Raw genomic sequence first — 24067 nt, forward strand, 5'->3', positions numbered from 1 at the left:
TTCCCATCTCTTTCAGAATTTTCCACAGTTTATTGTGATCCACACAGTCAAAGGCTTTGGCATAGTCAATGAAGCAGAAATAGATGTTTTTCTGGAACTCTCTCGCTTTTTTGATGATCCAGTGGATGTTGGCAATTTGGTCTCTGGTTCCTCTGCCTTTTCTAAAACCAGCTTGAACATCTGGAAGTTCATGGTTCACGTATTGCTGAAGCCTGGCTTGGAGAATTTTGAGCATTACCTTACTAGCATGTGAGATGAGTGCAATTGTGTGGTGTTTGAGCATTCTTTGGCACTGCCTTTCTTTGGGACTGGAATGAAAACTGACCTTTTCCAGTCCTGTGGCCACTGCTGAGTTTTCCAAATTTGCTGGCATATTGAGTGCAGCACTTTCACAGCATCATCTTTCAGGATTTGAAATAGCTCAACTGGAATTCCATCATCTCCACTAGCTTTGTTCGTACTGATGCTTTCTAAGGCCCACTTGACTTCACATTCCAGGATGTCTGGCTCTAGGTGAGTGATCATACCATCGTGATTATCTGGGTCATGAAGATCTTTTTTGTACAGTTCTTCTGTGTATTCTTGCCACCTCTTCTTAATATCTTCTGCTTCTGTTAGGTCCATACCATTTCTGTCCTTTATCGAGCCCATCTTTGCATGAAATGTTCCCTTGGTATCTCTATTTTCTTAAAGAGATCTCTAGTCTTTCCCCTTCTGTTGTTTTCCTCTATTTCTTTGCATTGACCACTGAGGAAGGCTTTCTTATCTCTTCTTTCTATTCTTTGGAACTCTGCATTCAGATGCTTATATCTTTCCTTTTCTCCCTTGCTTTTTGCTTCTCTTCTTTTCACAGCTATTTGTAAGGCCTCCCCAGACAGCCATTTTGCTTTTTTGCATTTCTTTTCCATGGGAATGGTCGTGATCCCTGTCTCCTGTACAATGTCACGGACCTCATTCCATAGTTCATCAGGCACTCTGTCTATCAGATCTAGTCCCTTAAATCTATTTCTCACTTCCACTGTATAATCATAAGGGATTTGATTTAGGTCGTACCTGAATGGTCTAGTGTATTTGTTAGGCACCTTTAATTCTCCCAAGAAATTACATATTCTTAAAGCCGAAAAGATGTTAAAATCTTTTTGGTTTTCAGAATATTCTTGGCCTCCAGAGTAAAATGGAAGAAGAGCCTTTTTTCCTTTAGTTAATTACCCTTTGTGTAATTAACTGATTACTGATTCCACCAGGCCTTCAACACAGAGAGCCAGGGCCGTGCTGATAATGACAGTGGACAAAGGAAATAGAATCCACATGTATCTATGACCCATGTGCTGTGTGCCCTGTGTTACCGTAGATGCTGTGGCAAATTCAGTGGACGAGCTAACCTTGCTCTCACAGACCTCATGAGCTAGTGCAGACACACCACGAAGGCATGCGGGGAGACTAGCTGGAGGTGAATCTAGAAAGGCAGTTCCTTGAGGTCACAGGTGAATTTTTAACAGAGATCAGATATGGTCTGGGGGATGGCATGAAGGGGCAGGTAAATGTAGGGGGACGAATTGAGAAGCGCCCCTGGAGTCTAGAGTAGACAATGCAAGCATGAATTTGAGAGGTCATTTGGGGATGGAGAGGAGAAAAGAGGGATTAAGCAAACACTTACATTCTATGGTCTCTGGGGTCATTTCTCCCTTGTTCTGCCTCGACACCATGGAGCCTTTGGCAGAGCTGAATTTACTTCATCTGTGGGAAGGGTAACAGAGAGCAAGCATTTTTCTGTCCATCCTCAGGTCAGAGCTCTAAAGGAGGAGCAGCTTGCTCCTGGCAGGCAGCATGGAAGTGGTGAAACTCTGAGCCAGGTTATCTGCAGATATCTGCAATAGATCCATGTTATCACCAGATGATTGGCAGTAGAACTCACCTCCCCACAGACACAGGGCTGTGGCTCTGACCCCAGGACAAATACAGCAGGCCATCTATCCAAGGACCATATTACAGCCTTGGTGTCCTCTCCCTGTCTTGCCCTGAGTCTTCAGTGAGGTGACGTTGCTCATACCCTCCCCTGGGAGCATTCTTTTTTTTTTTTTTTTTTTATTTTTAAACTTTACAATATTGTATTAGTTTTGCCAAATATCGAAATGAATCCGCCACAGGTATACCTGTGTTCCCCATCCTGAACCCTCCTCCCTCCTCCCTCCCCATACCCTTCCTCTGGGTAGTCCCAGTGCACCAGCCTCAAGCATCCAGTATCGTGCATCGAACCTGGACTGACGACTCATTTCATACATGATATTATACATGTTTCAATGCCATTCTCCCTGGGAGCATTCTTACAGCTTCGTGATGGGCCTGGTTGTCTGGGGTCTTCCTATACCACTGGCTCTTCACTCAACTTGCCTTTTAGGGGACAGGCTGTTCTGAAATCTGGTCAGAGGTTAGACAAGGCCTCCCTAAGGCTTTTCTGGGGTTCCCTGGTGACTCACCGGTAAAAAATCCGCCTGCCAATGCAGGAGACGCCAGCTGGATCCCTGGGTAGGAAAGATCGCCTGGAGAAGGAAATGGCAACCCACTCCAGTATTCTTGCCTGGGAAATCCCATGGACAGAGGAGTCTGGTGGCTACAGTCCATGGGGTCACAAAAGAGTCAGACAGGACTGAGCAACTAAAACAACAAACAAGGCTTCAACAGCAGGGACTCAAAACTGACATTTCCACAGCAGTCAGAGTCAGTGTGCCCCTGGAGAAAATATTGTAGCAAAGTTGGAGGAAAGGCTTAGACTGTCTTCCTGCCAAGCCATTCAGGATTTAGGATCTCAGGTCTACTTTGGGTCAAGAATGCCATCCCCTCAGGTAAAAACACAAGGCATGGGTCAGTGGTGGGAGAGTTTAAGAGTCCCACCTAGAAGTCAGGTTGTGGAGACTGTATTATTTAGTACCAGTGTCTACTTAATCCCCTTCCCTTCTGAGATTTCTATCTAGTGTGCTAGTTCCTAGCTCAGGTTTGGGACCTCAGATCCAAGTCACTAGAGAAAACTTGGAAACCAATTCATGATCTCATTTTGCAGGGCCTGGTGTGATATTTCCAAGGCTTGGTAATATAGTCTGACCTGATGATCTCAAATATATCATAGTGAAATGAAGAACACAACGAAATTTCTAACTCTTTTTTTTTTTTTTAGCTTTTTTAAAAATTGAAAATAGGTAATATTCCATTACATAAGTCTCAGGTGTACACCACTGTGATTATATTCTGTATCCATAACAGAGAGATCACTACCAAAGGTCTACTTTCCATCCATCACCATACAACTGACCCCCTTCACCCATTTTCTGACTCTTTTTGCACATTGAAATAAAATTACCCATGTAATGGGCTGTGATAAGGCCACCTTCAGGGTTCCTAAAATTAAAATTAGGAGAGGGGTTTGTAGGAAAATTCTGGCGCTGTTCCCTGGATCTGCTCAGCCTGGGTTATGGATGAATTTCTGAACTCTTGTCTCAACATCACCAAACCGAATGGCTATCCGTCCTTTCCCCAGTGGACTCCTGCAGTGTGGGAGATCCGGGTTTGATCCCTGGGTCTGGAAGATGCCCTGGAGAAGGGAATGGCAACCCACTCCAGTATTCTTGCCTGGGAAATCCCATGGACAGAGAAGCCTGGCAGGCTACAGTCCCCGGGGTTGCAAAGAGTCAGACACGACTGAGTGACTAACACACACAAAAGGAGAAATGAACAGTGAGGCTCTAGGCAAATTAGGAATCGGTTGTTAGTCAGTGGTTAACAACAGGGGTGCAAAAGAAGCAGGAGATACAGCAAGAAACTAGGAATTTGTGGTACCATGCTGCCTGCCTCTGGCTGTGACCCGTGATCTCGGAAACTCCCTTCTCACCTCAACCTACTTCTAACTCCAATCTCTTCGCTCTTCTCTCTAATTAGGATTTGACAGTAGCTCTTCTCTGGCTCAGCTCTGGGCTTCAGTATCCTTTTGGTCTCTCAACACTCATTTCTGACAGCAGTGCTGACTCTTGTGACCTCCATCTGTGACCAAGCTCTGTCACCTACTAAATTCATCAGAATGTCAGGCCCTGGTTTAACCAGTCTTCCTGGTTCCCTTGACCTCAAGTCCTCCTTCCCTTTCCTTTCCATAGTGGGGCCACTCAAACTAGCTCACAGTTCAGACATGCCTCCCACGTCTCCCTAAAAGCTCAGAGAAATTGCTGCCCCAAATAGACAATCCTGAGAAAAGCCCACAGCTTCCCTATTTTGGTTTCAGTACATGGGGCTTGAAGATGATTGTTCTGATGGGCTTCCATGGTGGCAGCAGTGGTAAAGAATCTGCCTGCCAATCCCTGGGTCAACACAGCTGAAGTAACTTACCACACACATGCACATATGGTAGGGAAGAAATAGTGAATTTTAGATATGAAGAAATAAAATTAATTCACATTTGTGGTATTGTTGCATTTTCTCTTTATCACTAAGAACTAGAGGACATATTTTTAAAATCTCATGTATGGATCACTAACCTCGTGAGCAAAGAAAAGAAGGGGAACAATAAAAGTGAATTTGTCAATCTTAATCTTTACTTAAAATAAGTTTAGGATTGATATGATATACATAGGAATTTCTAGAAACAAGTGGAGCATGTTGTAATAAAGATTTTCAGTTAATGGTGGTGGTTGGTGGTTTAGTCCCTAAGTTGTGTCCAACTCTGTGGTCTCATGGACTGAGCCCGCCAGTCTCCTTGATCCATGGGATTTCCCAGGCAAGAATACTGGAGTGGGTTGCCATTTCCTTCTCTGTTTCAATTAATAACATCTATTTATTTTCTACCGCTGGAGAGTTTTCAGTCTTCTACATAGAATCATTTACTGTCTTCTCTTTGGATTAATATCCAGTAGTGGATCACCTAGTAAATATGAAATAAACTGAAATAAAGTAAGGGACTAGAATAGTAAAGTGAACATTTGTAACTTGGGGCCACACAGAGCCTGTTTTCTTGTCTAACAATGCTATGGTTTCCTTCAGGGGAACCACTACTTTCAGTGTGAGCATAAACCGTACAAATCTCAATGAACCCTTTCACCATCTTCAAAAATCTCTGAATTTTTGAAACACTTCTAGTTATTTTTATGCATAGATCCTCTATCTGAAAGATGATAATTTTTACCTGAATGTGCTTGTGATCATACCATAAATACTATAGCATGAATTTTTAACTTAGTATTTTGTTTTAGGGGTTTATCCATGGTGAATCAGATTGGTTTAGTTCACTCGTTTTAGCTCCTGTATAATACTCAGTTTTATAAATTTATTAAGTTGAACAATATCCAAATGGTTGAATAGCAGCAATTTCATGTGCTTCAACTAGATATCAAAATTTTCTATTTTCCAATTATGAATATTTAAATATTTTCAATACTGCATTATTACAAACAATGATGTGAAAATCCATTTATATACCTCCCTGAATACTGTGGAAAATTCTCTCATGGTTATGTACTGAAAATTAGGATTGCTGTATTCAGGGTATATGAAAAAAGTGAAGTGAAAGTGTTAGTTGTTCAGTCGTGTCTGTCTCTTTCTTTTTTGTAACCACATGGACTGTAGCCCTCCAGGCTCCTCTGTCCAAGGAATTCTCTAGGCAAGAATACTGGAGTGGGTTGCCATTTCCTTCTCCAGGGGATTTCCCGGACCTAGGGATCAAACCCAGGTCTCTTGCATAACAGGCAGACTCTTTACCATCTGAGCCACCAGGGAAGACCTTTATGGTATGTACAACTTTAATTTATCAGACAACACAAAATTATTTTTCAAAGTGTCGCGTCAGTTTCTCATCAGTTAGACACTATATGAAATGTCCTCATCTTGACCAGCACTTGGTATTCTGAGAATTCTTGCCAATCTGACAGACCTAAAAAGACATTTCCTTGTTCTAATATGCATTTCCTTCATTACTGATCAATTGGAACATCCTTTTGTATTTATGTTAATACATTTCTTTGAATTTATTCTTTTAGCATCCTCAATTATCCAATTGTTATTTGACTTTTCCTCTTGATTTTTAAAAATTCTTCATATAGTTTGACTGTTGAATTATTGTTAGACATGCATTTTAAGTATCTTCTCCAAATCTCTGACCTTTCAATACCATGTGTTACGTTTAAATTTAAATATTCAAATTCAATTTAAATGTATTTTTAAAATTTAAATATCTTGTTTTAAATTTGAAAATACTCAGATTTAATTATACTTCCTTTATGATTTGTGGTTTCTGAGTCTTGTATAGAAATACATTCTACCTTGTGGTAACAAAGATGTTCTCTTAATCTTCTGTAAGTTTTAGAGCTTTGCTTTGCGTATTAGAGTCTTTTAGTTCAGTTCAGTTCAGTCACTCAGTCATGTCTGACTTTCTACGACCCCATGGACTGCAGCACACCAGGCCTCCCTGTCCATCACCAACTTCTAGAGCTTAGTCAGACTCATGTCCATCAAGTCGGTGATGTCATCCAACCATCTCATCTTCTGTTTTCCCCCTTTTCTCCCACCTTTAATCTTTTCCAGCATCAGGGTCTTTTCCAAGGAGTCGGTTCTTCACATCAGGTGGCCAAAGTATTGGAGTTTCAGCTTCAGCGTCAGTCCTTGCAATGAATATTCAGGACTTATCTCCTTTACAATTGGTTGGATCTCCTTGCAGCCCAAAGGACTAAGAGTCTTCTCCAACACCACAGTTCAAAAGCATCAATTCTTCGGTGCTCAGCTTTCTTTATAGTCCAACTTGCACATCCATACATGACTACTGGAAAAGCCATAGCTTTGACTAGATGGACCTTTGTTGGCACAATAATGTCTCTGCTTTTTACTATGCTGTCTAGGTTGGTCATAGCTTTTCTTCCAAGGAGCAATTGTCTTTTAATTCCATGGCTGAAGTCACCATCTGCAATGATTTTGGAGCCCCCAAAAATAAAGTCTCTCACTGTTTCCATTGTATCCCCATCTATTTACCATGAAGTGATGGGACTGGATGCCATGATCTTAGTTTTCTGAATGTTGAGTTTTAAACCAACTCTTTCACTCTCCTCTTTCACTTTCATCAAGAAACTCTAGCTTTTCTTCTCTTTCTGCCATAAGGGTGGTGTTATCTGCTTCTCTGAGGTTATTGATATTTCTCCTGGCAATCTTGATTCTAGCTTGTGCTTCATCCAGCCCTGAACTTCACGTGATGTACTTTGCAAATAAGTTAAATAAGCAGGGTGATAATATACAGCCTTGACGTACTCCTTTCCTGATTTGGAACCAGTTTGTTACTCCATGTCCAGTTCTAACTGTTGCTTCTTGACCTGCATACAGATTTCTCAGGAAGCAGGTCAGGTGGTCTGGTATTCCCATCTCTTGAAGAATTTTCCAGTTTGTTGTGATCCACACAGTCAAAGGCTTTGGTGTGTTTAATCTGTCTATAATTGAGCATGTGTACAAAATGAGATGAAGTTCTAAACGTTTCCCTCCCTACAGTAACATATTGTTCCTGCATCCTTTATTAATTAGTCATCTTGTCTACACTGAGTTGTAATGCTTCCTCTGTTAGCTATCAAATTTCCACACTTGCCAAGCTCTTTTTCTGGACATTTTTTTTTTTCTGATTAATTGGCCTATTTTTTTGCCCCTTTGTCAATGGTACATTGTTTTCCTTTCTATGGTTTTATAATAAATGTTGATATTTGAAAAGGTGATATATTTTTACATATTTTTATCCTTTCTTCTACTTTTTCCTTCCAAATTTTTTTAGCTGTCCTGAAGAGCCTAGTCTTGTTGCTCAGATGGTAAAGAATCTGCCCACAATGCGGGAGACCTGGACTCAATCCCTGACGTTTAGGCTCAACTTGTCAAAGCCCAAGATAAAGCATTAAATCTGTAGATTAATTTGGGGGAAAAACTGACATCATTGTGGTGAGTCTTCCAAATCATGAGCATGGTCTATCTCCCTATTTATTTAGGTCTTTTATGTTTCTAGGTAATACATTATAAGGTTTTTCATATTTTTTTCATATATTTCATGTTAGTTGTATTCCTATTGCATTTTGTAAATGGACATTTTTAAAAAAAATTATAATCTGATTGGTCATTGCTAGTCTCCTGGAATGCCACTGACTTTCTAATACTGCTCTTGTAACACACCATCTTATTAGCTTGAAAAATTTGTAGATTCTCTTGGATGCACTGTTTGAACAATTAAGTTCTTTGGAACTAATTTTTTTCCCCTTCCATTTTATTTCTTTTTCTTTTTTTTTAGCTCTGACTAAGACTTCTAGAACTGAGCTGAATGGAAATAGTAATGGTGATATCTTTGTGATTTTCCTGACTTTAAACAAAATGCTTCTAATGTTTCACTAAGTATGATAATTGTGGCAGATTTTTTATAATTACCCTTTATCACTTGAAGAAATTTTCTTTCTGTTCCTAATTTCTAAAGTATTCTTTTCAATTATTTAAACATCATAGATAAATGTCTAATCTTATTGAATTGGAGAACATATATAGAGATTATCCCTTATTTTAAATTTTATTAAGGTGGAAAATTATCTTAATAGGGTTTCATGTCTTAAACCATTCTTGTATTCCTGGACTAAACCCTCATCAGTCATGATAATTTTTGATAAAAGCCAGGAAGACACTTTTATTGAAGAGGTCATCATCATTTGCCATTCAAGAAATCCACATTAAGACCATGATGAGATATCACTGTACACCCACAATAATGGCTAAAATTAAAAATACTGACAACACCAGGTGCTGGCAAGGATGCGGAGAAACTGGATCACTGATACATTGTTGGTGGGAATTACAAATGGTACAGCCACTTGGAAAACAATTTGATGTTTTCTTATAAGTCTAAATATGCAGTAACCATCTGATCTAACAATTGCACTCTTGGACAAACATAATGAACACCTGTTTATGAATGTACATAGCAGTGTTCTGTAATAGTTAAAAACTGGAAACAGCCCAAATGTCCTTCAACAGGTGAGTGGTTAAACAAACTATGGTTCATACGTACCATGACATACTACTTTGCAATCAAAAGAAATGAACTACTGATACAAGGAGTAACTTGGATATATCTTCAGGGAATTATGCTCAGTGAAAAGAGCCAATCTCAAAAGGTAATTCTGTATGATTCCTTTAGACAATAATTTTGAAATGACAACATTTTAGAAATAGGACATAGATTAGTGGTTGCCAGGGGTTATTAACAGGGTGAGAGGAAAGTTGGATGTTGCTAATAAAAAGCAACAGGATAGATCCTTGTGATGATGGAATGTTCTATATGTTGACTGTGGTGATAGATACATGAACCTATATGTAATGAAATTGTATAAGATTAAGTACACATTAAGTATACATGTTAAGCTAGGAAAATATGAATAGTGTCAGTGGATTGTATCAATGTCGATATCCTGGTTGCGATATTATACTACAGTTTTGCAAAGTGTTGAGGGAAACTGAGTTGAAGATACTTTCTGTATTATTTGTTATAATTGTATGTGTATCTACAATTATTTAAATAAGAAATTCAATGAAAAATGGTTTGATAATCTAAATTTCTTTAGTTTTTCTACTAAAGTTCCGTTCTTTATTCTTCACCTGATTTATCTTGCACATAGTTGCAAGATAAGCAAATAATTATGCACAATAACAAGATAAACTTATTTTGTAAGAATTTTGATTACTTCTTAAAGATGAAAGAAAACAGGAAGATGGATACACATGCTCCCCACTAACGATAACTGAACATTCTTGGATGTAGTGTTTTTTTCAAGTGAGTCAGTAACATTAAGGATCATCTTCTTTAATTAAAAGAGTAGAGTTGCAAAGAAGACACATGTTTGGATGTGGTCAGGCAGCACTTATCTCTGATAATGAAGTACGTAAGCCCTTCTGTTCTTAGAATTCATAAACTGCACAGCCTTCCTTGTTCAGCTCTATCTGTTCCATCATCCTACCACTGCAGAATTGTTCTGTATGCTGCACTCATAAGAAATGATGATTACTATGATTAATATTAATAACCCCAACAACATTATACACTATAATGTCTCCAGTGATTACACTGAGAACTTTGATAGGAATTATTTTCCTGAGCTCATCCTAAACTTTCTTCTTGCTCAGTATTATCTTGTTATTTCTATTTATTTCTCCCCTAAAATACCCTCCCCATTACTTCCCTTGTAATTATAAGCTCACTAAAGTGAGGTCTTTTCATTTTGCTTTCCTCTCCACTGCCTGAAGCATTGTAGGCTCTCAGTAAATGTTTCACTTTTGATGTTGACATCTTCAAATGGAGACAGGTGGCTTCACAAGCTAGGACAGTCATTGCATCAACCAAGATTAATTAGATAATTTGCTTCAAGCTCATTATAATTTTGACTGTCCTTCAAGCATCCTGAGTTTTAAAAGATCACTGCTGATAACCCGAGCTTTTTTATTCCTTTCAGATTTGAAAAATCTGACCCAAAATGTTCAGGAATTTTTTATGGTTCCATTGTTTACAGTGATACTTAATTTAAATATATATATATAAGGTTGACTTTAGTCAGTTAAACATTGATAAATATTAATATACTATTTTCAGATTTATTTTTTATTAAATAACACAGATCCATAGCAGATTAGCATATGAATTGATTAGTTTACAAATTCATAAGCAGAAGAATAATGTGCATAAAAAAATTTACTAAGCAGCTATTGCCCTACTTATTGCTCTGATGTTTTAAAAAACCGAGAAATGGAAGATAAAATGAGCAAACTACAGGAAACACATCTAAATTACAATAATATGACAAGTTAAATAAATTAGATTCTATTGCCTGAAGAGACTGTGCTTTCTACAGTGCCTGTTAGAACAGTAAGCTCAATGAAGGTGTTTAGTGAGTGTTCATTGAAATGGAGTTAATGACCCACTGGATAGATGAATCTGCTGTTGAAAGCAAATCCATAATCATCCTGACACTGAAGATGATAAATCAGAAGCCAAATCCAATGCAAGAGGCATTTATATTGACCAGCGTGCCTTGTTTGCTGAATGTGACCTGTAAAGCAAAAAGAGCGATATACTCTGACTTGAGATGTTTAGTGCCTTATCTAAAGGAAGCACCACTAACCTGAGAGAAAAACAAAGAGAAAACATACATGAGAGAGATTCAATAAGAGGCAGTGAGAACTAGGTGTGAACCTCGGAAGTGGTTACTCACAAGGAGTGTGGCTTCACATTTAGACTACCTGGAGAAGTTCCAAGTGTGGGTTTCCATTCTGCAATGTGGTCAACTGGTCTACCTTATGGTTACAAATTGGCAGACCCAAACTTGGTACAATTTCTCCAAATCAACTAAATAATTGATAACAAAAGTAAAACACAAATGAAGAGCTTCCTATATGCCCAAATTTTGACAAAGTATGGGAGAACACCAGAATAATTATTTTTGGCTGCACCATGTGGCTTACTGGATCATAGTTCCCCAACCAGGGATGAACTGGGTCCCTACCAGTGAAAGCACCAAGTCTTAGCTATTGCACCACAAAGAAATTCCCCCAAATGATTTTTTAATGGTTCTGTCACGCGAGTGTATGTTCCTTGGTTCTTTGTCTCGGCACAACAAAGATTTGGAGCGACGGACATTAAAGCCCTCGGCGCATCACAGCTCTCGGGTCTTGGACAACCCGTGCTACAGCTCTTAGGCAAATCAGTGTTACAGCTCCATTTTATTTAGAAGATAGCAGGAGAGAGACAGAGTGAGAGAGAGAGAGAGAGAAAGAAAAGAGCGCACGCAGGCGGGGGAGAGAGCCCGTGAGAAAACGCTTTGGCTCCTCCTTTTATATGTTTTTTCCTCCACCTGGGCCTGCCCTATGTAAATTGGGCTTAGCCAGGAGTGTTGTTTGTTTTGCCTGAAGTCTTCACTCTGGTCCTTGGACCTTCCTTTGACCTTCCTTGTCTTTTAGCCACCGCCATTTTGGACTCCTTTTCCCTATTCTACCTACCTAACAGTTCCTTTTACTTGGATAACAGGAGAAGCCTGATGATGGTAGTATTAATATAATAATTAATATATTAATATAACACAGGAGAAGATGGGTAAGGTTAATATACAGAGGGTGCAGAATGAGGGCTCCTGACCACAGTTCCTGGCCTTGCCAGTGACTTAGATATTAAGAAATATCATTTTCCATCCCTATCCAGAATGGTTGACCTCTTAACCATAATGATCTCCATGCCTTTAATTCTTCCCATAGATCTCATTTTCAGTGACATCTCAAGATGGCTGAAACTAAGAGCAACTGGCAGAAAACGTTTAGTTCCCAGCTATACCTGACTGTCTCCTCTCTTGGCCAAGGGGCTTCCCAGGTGGTGCTAGTGGTAAAGAAGTGAAGTGAAGTGAAGTGAAGTGAAAGTATCTCAGTCACGTCAGACTCTCTGTGACCCCACGGACTATACAGTCCGTGGAATTCTCCAGGCCAGAATACTGGAGTGGGTAACCTTTCCCTTCTCCAGGGGATCTTCCCCACCCAGGGATTGAACCCAGGTCTTGCGCATTGCAGGCGGATTCTTTATCAGCTGAGCCACAGTGGTCAAGAATCCTTCTACAAATGAAGAGAGGCGGTTTTGATCCCTGGGTCAGGAAGATCCTTTGGAGTAGGAAATGGCAACCCACTCCAGTAAACTTGCCTGGAAAATTCCACGGACAGAGAACCCTGGTGGGCTACAGTCCATGGGGCCACAAAGAGTTGGACATGACTGAACACACACACATCTGTTAACCAAAACAGTTTCTATCACTGCCTATTCTTCAAAGAAATTAGAAAATGTCGACTATGATTTCTTCTGAATCCCTTACTGAACTTGAAGGCACTTAAATATTCCCAGAAATCAGTGTTTAAGGCCTAGAGCCATATGCCCTTTGGTTACATTTTTCTAGAGACCTTTATGATATTCAGCACTATGATTATAATATGGATGTAATTTAATTAACAAACATATTTCTTTCTTGTCTAAAAGTCCAAAAATAATACAAATCCATGATTTAATGGAAAAACACTGGGTCAAATTTGTTTTGTCCAGCAGCTAATCGCTAGCCTTCAATGAGGCATCAGAACTCCCTGGCCCCCAGCCTCCTCATCTATAAAATTAAATCAAATTAAATTAAAATGGACAACCCCCCAAAGTCCCTTCCTGCTGTAACACTCCCCAATTCTATAGAGAACTGAGAGAGAGTAATCTTTTCCCTGATTATTTTGTAAGGTTTCCAATGATCAGTTCCTTCCTTTGTAGCCAAACCCAAATTGCTTGAATTGTTTAAGGGTAATTGTCATATTAAACATCGCTTGAACTACCAGGGATAGTGGCCAAAAGAATTTTAACATAAAGACATGTGTGCCTTCACCTAATTAAAAAAAACTTCCTCTGTGTTTCATCAACTATTAAGTCAACAGCACTCACACTGGCCTTGAGATGCTTTTAATAAACTGTGTGACTCACCAGGAAGACAAAAGTAATAGATTCTCTTAGTGTTGCTGGTAAAAGTGTCCAAGGGTGGACATGATACATGGTGCCAACCAGTATCTTGGAAAGAGATTTAAAATGGTTGTGACAAGAAAGGCAGAAAGTAGAAAGAGTGATAAATAAGTGCTATCCTATTTCTGGGTTAATTGGTGATAACAACTCACGAAAAAAATATTCATGCTATTCCAGCAAAGAAAAGTAATGATAATAAGAGGCCACGACAAATAAATAAGGATGTTTATGCTAGTTTAAGAAGATCATCTTTCTTCCTCTGTGTTTTACTTCCTTTTCGGGCTGCTGACCTAGTCTATTTTGATAGTGATAAGAGTCACTTTGAGAGGTTTTACAAATACTGACTCTGCACAAGTTTGCAGTTATCTGTAAGCTTGTCCCCATGCTCCTTACATAGACAAAAAATAAAAAAGAAAGAAAGAAAACAAATGGTGCTATGCAGAGTTTGCCTTGGAATTGAGTATTCAGGGAAGAAAAGGGGGAAACGTATGTGAGTGTGTGTAAATGTGAGTAAGGGTGTGTGGGTGTGTGCCCTAGATGAGGCACACTGGTGAGGAAGTTATTCTTCAGAGGACCATGAGATTTAGCCCAGGAGCAGCGTGAGGCTTGAATTTCTGTAGGTTTCAGGTGATATTTCATCTCTACATCTTCTGTAGACACCTTTACAACTGGGACCATGAAAGATAGGCTCATTCGATGGGGCCCATTTGACTTCACAGTAAATAAAAATGTCCCCTTCTCAGAGGCATTACAGGTGGGTTCTAGATTTCTGAATAGGTGCAAGCAGAGTGACAGCCTCATCAATGATATTCTGGCCTTTCATGCCCCAGGGTCTGTGACATATAGGCCCCTTACGTTTTATGAGACTTTTTTTTGCAGCAGTGGGGTAGGACATGATGAAGAGGGAAACTCTGTGTTTTTAATTCAGTTGTACTTGTTCTTGCTTGGAGAATCCCAGGGACAGGGGAGCCTGGTGGGCTGCCATCTATGGGGTCGCACAGAGTCAGACACGACTGAAGCAACGTAGCAGCAGCAGCAGCACTTGTTATTAAACTTCATTCAGTCTATTTACAATTTAGTATGAAACTTTCCCTGGTGACTCAGATCGTAAAGAATCTGCCTGCCATATGGGAGACCCAGGTTAGACCCCTGGGTCGGGAAGATCCCCTGGAAAAGGGCACAGCAACCCACTCCAGTATTCTTGCCTGGAGAATCCCATGGACAGAGGAACCTGGTAGGCTACAGTCCATGGAGTTGCAAAGAGTCAGACATGACTGAGCGAGTAACACTTTCTCTTTTCCATGGAACCTAAGGTGATGTCTGAATCAAATGAATCAGTCTATTAAACAAATTGCAATATGTATTGAAACTTTATTATACTCTATCTCCCAAGATATTGCCTACATGCATTTATAAACCCTACATATCAACACTTGCAGTTTTCAGTTCTTCCTATATATTCTATAATACATACATATGTAAGTATATTGTGTTCTTTCCTTTTAGAAAATTCTATACAGTAAAGTCTGAAGTTGGAAAACAGATAAGTCTCAAAGTGATTTTTTGTGTTGTAAAAAAATTCTTTACTTTTCAGAATAGTTTCCCTGTGTTTCACCTATTCAGTCAATCTTCCCCACCCTAGATTGCTCTGTTTAGCCTCTCTATAGCTTTGCATTTTTCAGAATATTACATAATGTAATTATACAGTATTTATGCAGTATGTAGCCTTTTCAGACCAACTTCTTTCACTGACCAATACGCATTTAAGACTCATGAATGTCTTTGTATGATCTTGTCTTTTTTTTTGAAATTTCTCAGCCAAGCTGTGTCGCATGAGTCATCTTAGTTCCCTGACCAGGAATCAAACCTGTGCCCTATGCAATGAAAGCATGGAGTCTTAACCACTGGACTGCCAGGGAAGTCCCTGAATGATATTTTTTATGAATACCTGCAAGTCTTTGCTTTTCTACTTTCTGGCATATCATAGGCTTATCTTGTATTCCCTTCCCCAGCCCTGAAACTGTTCCTTTTCATTACAAATCCAGGGGAATGGCATTTAGAAACCAATATCCAGGCACATGGTGTGTTTATTGTTACTGAGGTGTCATTGTTTCTAGGGCCCTTCAGTAGGGAAAATTATAATATATGTTTATTTAAGTCATGACTGAATCACACTGACTCCTCTCTTCCTAATCCAGAACCACCTGGTTCTTCCTTTGATGGAAAAGCATTCTACATTCATTCATTCAATTCAGTACCATCTAGTCAGAGGTACTTCTTGTTTTACATTCAAGTTTAGAACCATTTATTTCTTATTCTGCTCCCAGCCTGACTCAGTAAGAGGAAAGCTGATCTGAAAACTGATTAGCTTTTGGGGTGACCACTTTTCCCAAGCAGAATACAACAGTTTCCACCCCTCTTGCCTGGCTCTGAAGGTGTAATCTGTCATTTCTTTCAGTATCAATTTTAACCAAAAAAAAAAAAAAAAGTTTGAAAATACAAAGTACTTCACATGTCTCCAAGGTTCTGAGAACAGCCCAAATTGTACAGCTTTCTTCAAGGAAGGCAGAGGAGAGGGAACAGAAATGACAGGAACTGACGTCTAGTGATCCTTTACAGCCTGCATTTGTATTTCTTAGTATTTGAAGTCCTAAGACCAGAAGAATTTATTTCTGTTACCAAATAATTCAGATATGGTATCATAACTACCCTTCTATTCTGTGGCAGGTCAAGGGTGTGCTGTGCAGAATATTGCCAAACTATGTGTCTTCATTAAACTTGCTTTTCATGACAAAGCTGGCTTAATTTTCAAGTGTCATGGCCTAATTAAAGTGACTAACTATGACATAAATGCAAGTTTCCAGCTTCTTCCCTTTCTATGAAGTCAAAGAAGGAAACAATATAAAATGCAAACAAGCAAACGGAAGATTTCTTTGTTTCAGGTTCCAAATTCAACAGGCAACTAATGTGAGGAGGGTGAGGCAAGTTTTCCAACAGCCACAGGCAGGATCCAGAGCAACTTGCTCGTTTGCCAATTCCACCTCTGAAACAAACATGAAACAGGCCCTGAACCTTCTTACTCCTTGGATGCAAGGCTGAATACACAGTGCAGAGAGGGTTGTGCTTGGGCAAACCTCAACTTGCAGCTGGTTTTACCGCAGTGGTTTCAGCAAAGCGCTGTTTCACCCAGAGCCGGTTTCCTTCTCTGCAAAAAGAGAAGAAAAAGTCACCGCCTTGCTTACCTCATACGGGCGTCTGAGGCTCAAATTAAATGTGATAACGTCAAAGAGCTTTGTGAACTCAAAAGAGCTATAAATATAAGGTGTTATTAGAAGTGATTGGAAGGGAATGATGAGACAGCTTAATTTAAGTAATTTCAAATCCCCCAGGGTGGAGAAGAGCTGTGTGGGGGTTGTTGTTTAGTCCCTTAGTCGTGTCTGACTCTTTGTGACCCTGCGGACTTTAGCCCACCAGGCTCCTCTGTCCATGGGATTCTCCAGGCAAGAATACTGGAGTGCATTTGCCGTGCCCTCCTCCAGGGGATCTGCCTAGATCAAACCCAGAGATCAAACCCGAGTCTCCTGTGTCTCCTGTGTTGGCAGGTGGATTCTTTATGACTGAGCCGCCTGGGAAGCCCTATGTAAGGGTTGTTGTTGCTCTATGGTAAGGCGGGGGAGGGAGTGTGGCGTATGGATGAGTTGGGGAGAGGGCAGCGCTGGCAAGGGGAGGAGGGTGATTTCTCCTCTCCCCCGGGAAGCAGGGCAGGTTGAATCCCTTTTAGAAGAAGGCAACAACTATCACCGGGGGGTTGAGCTGATTACTATGATGATAAACCAGGATTTAACTGACAGGAGACAGAAAGATGGTAAGAGGGGTGACATGTGCTCCAGAAATACCAGAAGTGGACCAAAAGACGGCGGAGGGTGGTGCCTAGAAATGGAAAGAATAGAGGAAGTCAAAACTAGTGAGGACAAAGGAGGGAGAGCCGCTCAAGGCACTCAGGGGAAGCCATGCAACTGAGCTGAGGTGAGAAGGCATTTCCAGGCTCAGGACCAGAGAACCTGGGGTGTCAGCGTTAGCAAACCCAGGGGCCAACCCAGGAGACTCAGCTGGAAAGGGGCTCCATATCCTAGATTAGTGGTTTGAAGACACACAGAGCTTTACTTATTTACAAGTGTCCACTGAGTGCCAAGGGATTCCCAAGTGGTGCAGTGGTAAAGAATCTGCCTGCCAATGCAGGAGATGCAAGAGTCGTGGGTTTGATCCCTGGGTCAGGAAGATCTTCTGGAGTAGGAAATGGCAACCCACTCCAGGTTTCTTGCCTGCGAAATTCCATGGACAGAGGAGTCTGGTGGTCTACAGTCCAAGGGGTCGCAAAGAATCGGACAGTGAGCAACTGAGTACACTGAGTGCCAGGTCCTGGAAAGGGGACTCTGCTTTTAAACAAAATACTACACAGAACTCCACTGTGTGAAACAGAAAAAAAAATTGAAGCTGCATTAAAAAAAAAAAAAAACCCAATTATGATTGATTCTCTACTATTCTCTACTATTCTCTAACAATACTTTGTTAAAGAGTTCAATGATTTGCACTCAGATGTTATATAGCTGAGAGGTAACCAAGTATAATACAAAGAATTGGTCTAAAGTCTTTGCACTGATGGCCATAGAGTCTCATGTGAAGCTGCTCTGTTGAAGTGAGGCTCGGAGAAGCCAGGGCCTCCCAGATTCCCTCTGAACCCTGTTGGCAGCTCCCATGTCACCTCTGCAGGTACATAGGTTTCTATTGACAAATGGAGATAAGCCCTCTCAACCTTGTTTTAGCTTTGGTGCCCAGCACCTGAAAGATACTGGTGCATGCATCCTCAGTCGTTAAGTTGTGTTCAACTCTGTGAGCTCATGGACTGTAGCCTGCCAGGTTCCTCTGTCCATGGGGTTTTCCAGGCAAGAATACTGGAGTGGGTTGCCATTTCCTCTTCCAAGGGATCTTGCTGACACTGGGATCAAACCTGTGTCTCTCGTGTCTCCTGAATTGGCAGGTGGACTCCTTACCACTGAGCCACCAGGGAAGCCCCTGAGAGGTACTCAGTATTTCTCAAATGAATGAACATGATAGAAGATAGGTGGTCTGCAGGAGAAAACTCAGATAATGGGTTCAGGGAACTCTGTAACTGTCATGAAGCTATAACTTATTATCCACACGTATACATGAAAGCTTCTCAAGCTTTAGACATGGGATGTGGCTGACTCGTCAGGGGGTGTGGGAGCCCCCTAGTTAGGGATGTGTGTCTAACCACAGGAGCCAAAGTTGTAGCAGATAAGACAAGCCAGAACCAGAAGACACATCTATGGAAACAGTCTTGGTTATTTTGTGACAGGAAGTGGGGTCTGGCTGCTCAACACTCAAAAGCCTTCCCAGGTTGGTGGGAAGGAAAGTTTGTTTATTTTGGCTGCTGGCAACCAAGGAGATGGAGAAGGAAATGGCAACCCACTCCAGTGTTCTTGCCTGGAGAATCCCAGCGACGGTGGAGCCTGGTGGACTGCTGTCTATGGGGTCGCACAGAGTCGGACACGACTGAAGCGACCTAGCAGCAGCAGCAGCAGACTTCTGTCCAAAGGCCAATTCCCTACCCTGACAGTCAGGGGGCAAAAGCTTTTATAGGCTCAGGGAGGGGGCTACGTGCAGAAACAGTACCGTCAGCTCTGACAGTCATCTTCAAATTGGTCATCGGTGGTCTGACCAGTGTCATCTTGATTGTTTTAAGTACAGTTAGTCTTCAGTTCCATGGTTGGTTTGTTCCCATTTCTTTGAAGCCAGTTCTCAGAACTGCAGCAACTTATGTCATGGCTTGTAGTCTGGTCATTGTGTAGTGAACTTCTTTGACCTGGTGGGGGTTTCAGTAATATCTACAAGACAGCTCACAGGACATAACTCAGAATCTTATCTAAAGCCTTTGAGGAGGAACCAAAGGTCCTTGACTTTGCTTAATGACCAAACTATTATTATTATTTAGTCTTGTTGGACTGTTTTCCTTTGCTTCTGCATTTTCTCACTTCTCTGATTAAACTTATTCTTTGGCTAGAGTTTTTCCACAGACAAAGGGCAGGCTGAGGACGTGGAGGACAGGGCCCGTAGGGTCCTACTCTGTTTCAACTTCATCATTAAAACACAGCCATTCCACTGCTCTGCTCCTATAAAACAGGATAAAAACACCTAACATTTATTGAGTGTTGACTACTTGCTGGGCACAGTGATAACTCCCTAATGCCATGTGATAGCCAAAAAATTGCCCCCTAAAGATGTCTGTGTCCCAATCCCTGGAGTCTGTGATTATGTTACATTAGACAGCAAAGGAAGAATTAAGGCTGCAGATGGAATTAAGGTTACTAATCAGTTGACAGTGAGATGGGTTGATTGTTTTGGATTATCTGGTGGGTAATCACAGGAGTCCTTATAAGTGAAAGCAGGAGGCAAGAGGCAGTGTCAGAGAAGGAGATGTAATAGCAGAAGCAGTGGTTGGAATGATGTGATGTGAGGGCTTGACTGACTATTGCTGAGATTGAAAGTGGAGGGAGCCATGGCTCAAGGAGTATGGGCAACCTCTAGAAGCTGGAAGCACAAGAAAACAGATTCTCCTCTGAGCTTCCTTGCCCTGCTGACACCTTGGTTTCGGCCCAGTGACACCCATTTCAGGCTTCTGATCTCTAGAACTGTAATTTAAAAGTGTTTTTTCCTTGAGCCACTAACTTCGGGATAACTTACTATAGCAGCAACAGGAAAAAAATACGGATTTTTTTCATCTATCCCCCTCTCTACAATAGCCCCATCAGATAGGAACTTAATATTGCTATTTTGCAAATGAGTAAACTAAGGACTTCCCTGGTGGTTCAGTGTTAAATAATCTGCCTGCCAATGCAAGAGACACAGGAGATGTGGGTTCAGTCCCTGGGTTGGGAAGATCCCCTGGGGTAGGAAATGGCAACCCACTCCAGCCTTCTTGCCTGAGAAATCCAATGGACAGAGGAGCCTGTCCCATGGGGTTGCAAAGAGTCGGACTTGACTTAGCAACTGAGCACAGACTAAGGCTTGTGGGGGGTTGACTCATTTGACCCAGAGGTGAGTGGTTGGCCTGACTCTGGAGCTACCTGAGGATGGTTTTACTTCTTCATTTCACAAATGAGAAAACTGAGGCCCAGAGGTATGTCCTGACCTGCCCCAGGTCATATGTGAGTTGGTAACAAGGCTCAGCTGTACCCTTATGAAAATAGTGTAGACCAGCCCTTTACAAACACACATGCCCACAAGTCACCAAGGGTCCTGTTAGGATGCAGACTCCATCCAGCAGGTCAGGGCTAGGTCCCAGGATGCTGCATTTCTGACCAGCCCCCAGGTGAGGCCAATATTGCTAGACAGGGAATAGCAAAGTTGTGCCCCACTTTGGGGGTTCTGAGCAACCCAGAGCCATCAGGGAGTTTTGGGGCATCGAGTGGGATGAGGGGGCCCTAGGGAGGGAGACTTAGGAGCAGATGCCTCACCCTTCTGTAGCCAATGAGATTTAGGGACTCAGAGGGAAAGGTCAAAGACAGGGCTATCATTCATTGGGCTCCCTTTGAGAAAGATGTCTCCAAACATGATGATCATTTTTTTAAATAGTTTCTATGTTACTTTAAAATTTTTACTTATTTATTTCTTATTTTTGGCCATGCTGTGCAGCACAAAGGATCTTAGCTCTCCAACCAGGGATGGAACCCACATCCCCTACAGTGGAAGCATGGAGCCTTAATCACTGGACCACTAGGGAAGTCCCCGTGATGATTACTGTTGTCCTTTGGAAAATCCCAGAGCTGGTGCTCTTTGACAACCTGGAGGGATGGAATGGGGAGGGAGGTGGGTGGGGGGCTCAGGAGGGAGGGGACACAAGTATGCCTGTGGCTGGTCATGTTGATATGTGGCAAAAAAAAAAAAAAAACATCACAATGTTGTCAAGTAATTATCTTCCAATTACAGTAATTAATTTCTTAAAAAGTCATTCGAGGTTTGCCAGCATGGATCTGGCATCATGATTGCTTCTACTCTTTTATGGGACAAGGCATACAGGTCTTCAAGGACCTCTTCCTGCCACGGAGACTGAAATAGCTACATGTGATTGTGTGGGAAAAAGTAACAGTCTCCATTGCCTGACATATGTTTTATATATATATATATCGGAGAAGGCAATGGCACCCCACTCCAGTACTCTTGCCTGGAAAATCCCATGCATGGAGGAGCCTGGTAGGCTGCAGTCCATGGAGTCGCTGAGGGTCGGACAGGACTGAACGACTTCACTTTCACTTTTCACTTTCATGCATGGGAGAAGGAAATAGCAACCCACTCCAGTGTTCTTGCCTGGAGAATCCCAGGGACGGGGGAGCCTGGTGGGCTGCCGTCTATGGGGTTGCACAGAGTCGGACACGACTGAAGTGACTCAGCAGCAGCAGAATATATATATACATATTTAGAAAACGAAGACAATCTGCTTATTCTTCCAGAAACATCTCTAAAGCTTTGGTGTAATCAAAGGACTCACGGTCCTGGCCCCCTCCTCTATCAGCCCCCAAACCACTTGTCCAGTGAATCACAAAGTCAGGACAGGAAGGTAGTTCAGTGTGTAACCGAAGTTGTGCTTCTCTGAGTCTACATTTTGTGCTTCACTAAAAAATATGTATAAACATGCATACACAGCGGATCTGTGTGTGGGACCTAGTGGGAGTTTCCCCTAACCTCTTCACTGTGGTTGCAGAATTGCCAGCTGTCTGTGGCTACTAGTGCTACCCGAAGGCTAAGAATCTTCCGGTTTCGTTTTGAAACAACAACCAGGCACGCAAGCAAGAAATATCAGCTTTTGTTTCAGACACCAGAACTCAGAGAAGGAAGCCAGTGTTTGGGTGACAGTTTCCCAAGATATAGAGTGAAAATATGTCTCTATAATATTTACAATAGCTTCAAATTGAAAGGATTTTTTGAAAAAACTCATCCAACTCAGCATTATTAACCTTCAAAGCTCCCTAATCTGTGAGCTGAAAATGAAAATTTTAACTATTTCTATTAATAAAAGAAGTTTTCTACAACCTTTCTTAGTTCTAGGGCTTGCTTCTGAGGATAGGGGTAATTCTTCAGAGAAAAGAATAAAATCTATCAGTTAGTTGTCAGGATCAGTCCACAAGCTCTGAGCAGCCCTGTAAAGGACAAGATAGGTTCTTTGCTTTGGTCAGGGTCCAGATGCTCAGAGCGTGACAGGCCTAGACACCAAGCCCTTCAGTGGGGAGGACACTGACCAGCCTGGGGACTTGATATTATGGGTGGTTTTCAGTGATCAGTGTGAGGTGGTGGGAAAACACAGCCTGGGAGTCAGACAACCTTTGTGTTATCTTGTTCAGACCCCGAACATTTTAATTTTACCCTGGGCTTGTGTCCTTCTCTGCAAAATACAACTAATAGCACCTCCTCTCAGGATTATTGTGAGATTAAAGGAGATAATACAAATGGCACAAATTAAACCTCTAAAAACGTTTGTTCCTCCAAGAGCACGTTCAGTCATTAATTTGTGCCTGACTTTTTGCAATCCCATGGACTGTAGCCCACCAGGCTCTTTCATCCATGGGATTTCCGACAAGAATACCGGAGTAGCTTACCATTTACCTTCTCCAGGGGATCTTCCTGATCCAGGGATTGAACCCATGTCTCCTGCACTGGCAGGCAGATTCTTTACCACTGAGCCACCAGGGAAGCCCTTTATTCCTCCAAGAGCCAGAAATAAACAGACTTTCAAGAATAATATCTGTTTGACTGTAGAATATATTACCTTCTGTCTGAAATCATCTTCTTCATTATATTTTCCTTGGTCTACCAGTAATATCCTTTTATATTTCTTTTGCACGTACAATTGATGACAAGAGAGACAGATCCAAAGTACAATTGATGGCAAGCTGTTGTTGTCACAGTCCACAGAATGAACACATTCAGCCAAATACAGGAGAAATGCATTGTTTGCAGATGACATGATCCTCTACGTAGAAAACCCTAAAGACTCCACCAGAAAATTACTAGAGCTAATCAATGAATATTGATTAGCAGGATTAGCAATATTGATTAGTTGCAGGATATAAAATTAACACACAGAAATCCCTTGCATTCCTATACATTAAAAATGAGAAAACAGAAAAAGAAATTAGGGAAACAATTCCATTCACCATTGCAATGAAAATAATAAAATACTTAGGAATAAATCTACCTAAAGAAACAAAAGACCTATATATAGAAAACTATAAAACACTGATGAAAGAAATCAAAGATGACACAAACAGATGGAGGAATATACCATGTTCATGGATCAGAAGAATCAATATAGTGAAAATGAGTATACTACCCAAAGCAATCTATAGATTCAATGCAATCCCTGTCAAGCTACCAACAGTATTTTTCAGAGAACTAGAACAACTAATTTCATGATTTGTATGGAAATACAAAAAA

Source organism: Bos javanicus, chromosome 12 (assembly GCF_032452875.1).
Source record: "Bos javanicus breed banteng chromosome 12, ARS-OSU_banteng_1.0, whole genome shotgun sequence".
Lineage (NCBI taxonomy): Eukaryota > Metazoa > Chordata > Mammalia > Artiodactyla > Bovidae > Bos > Bos javanicus.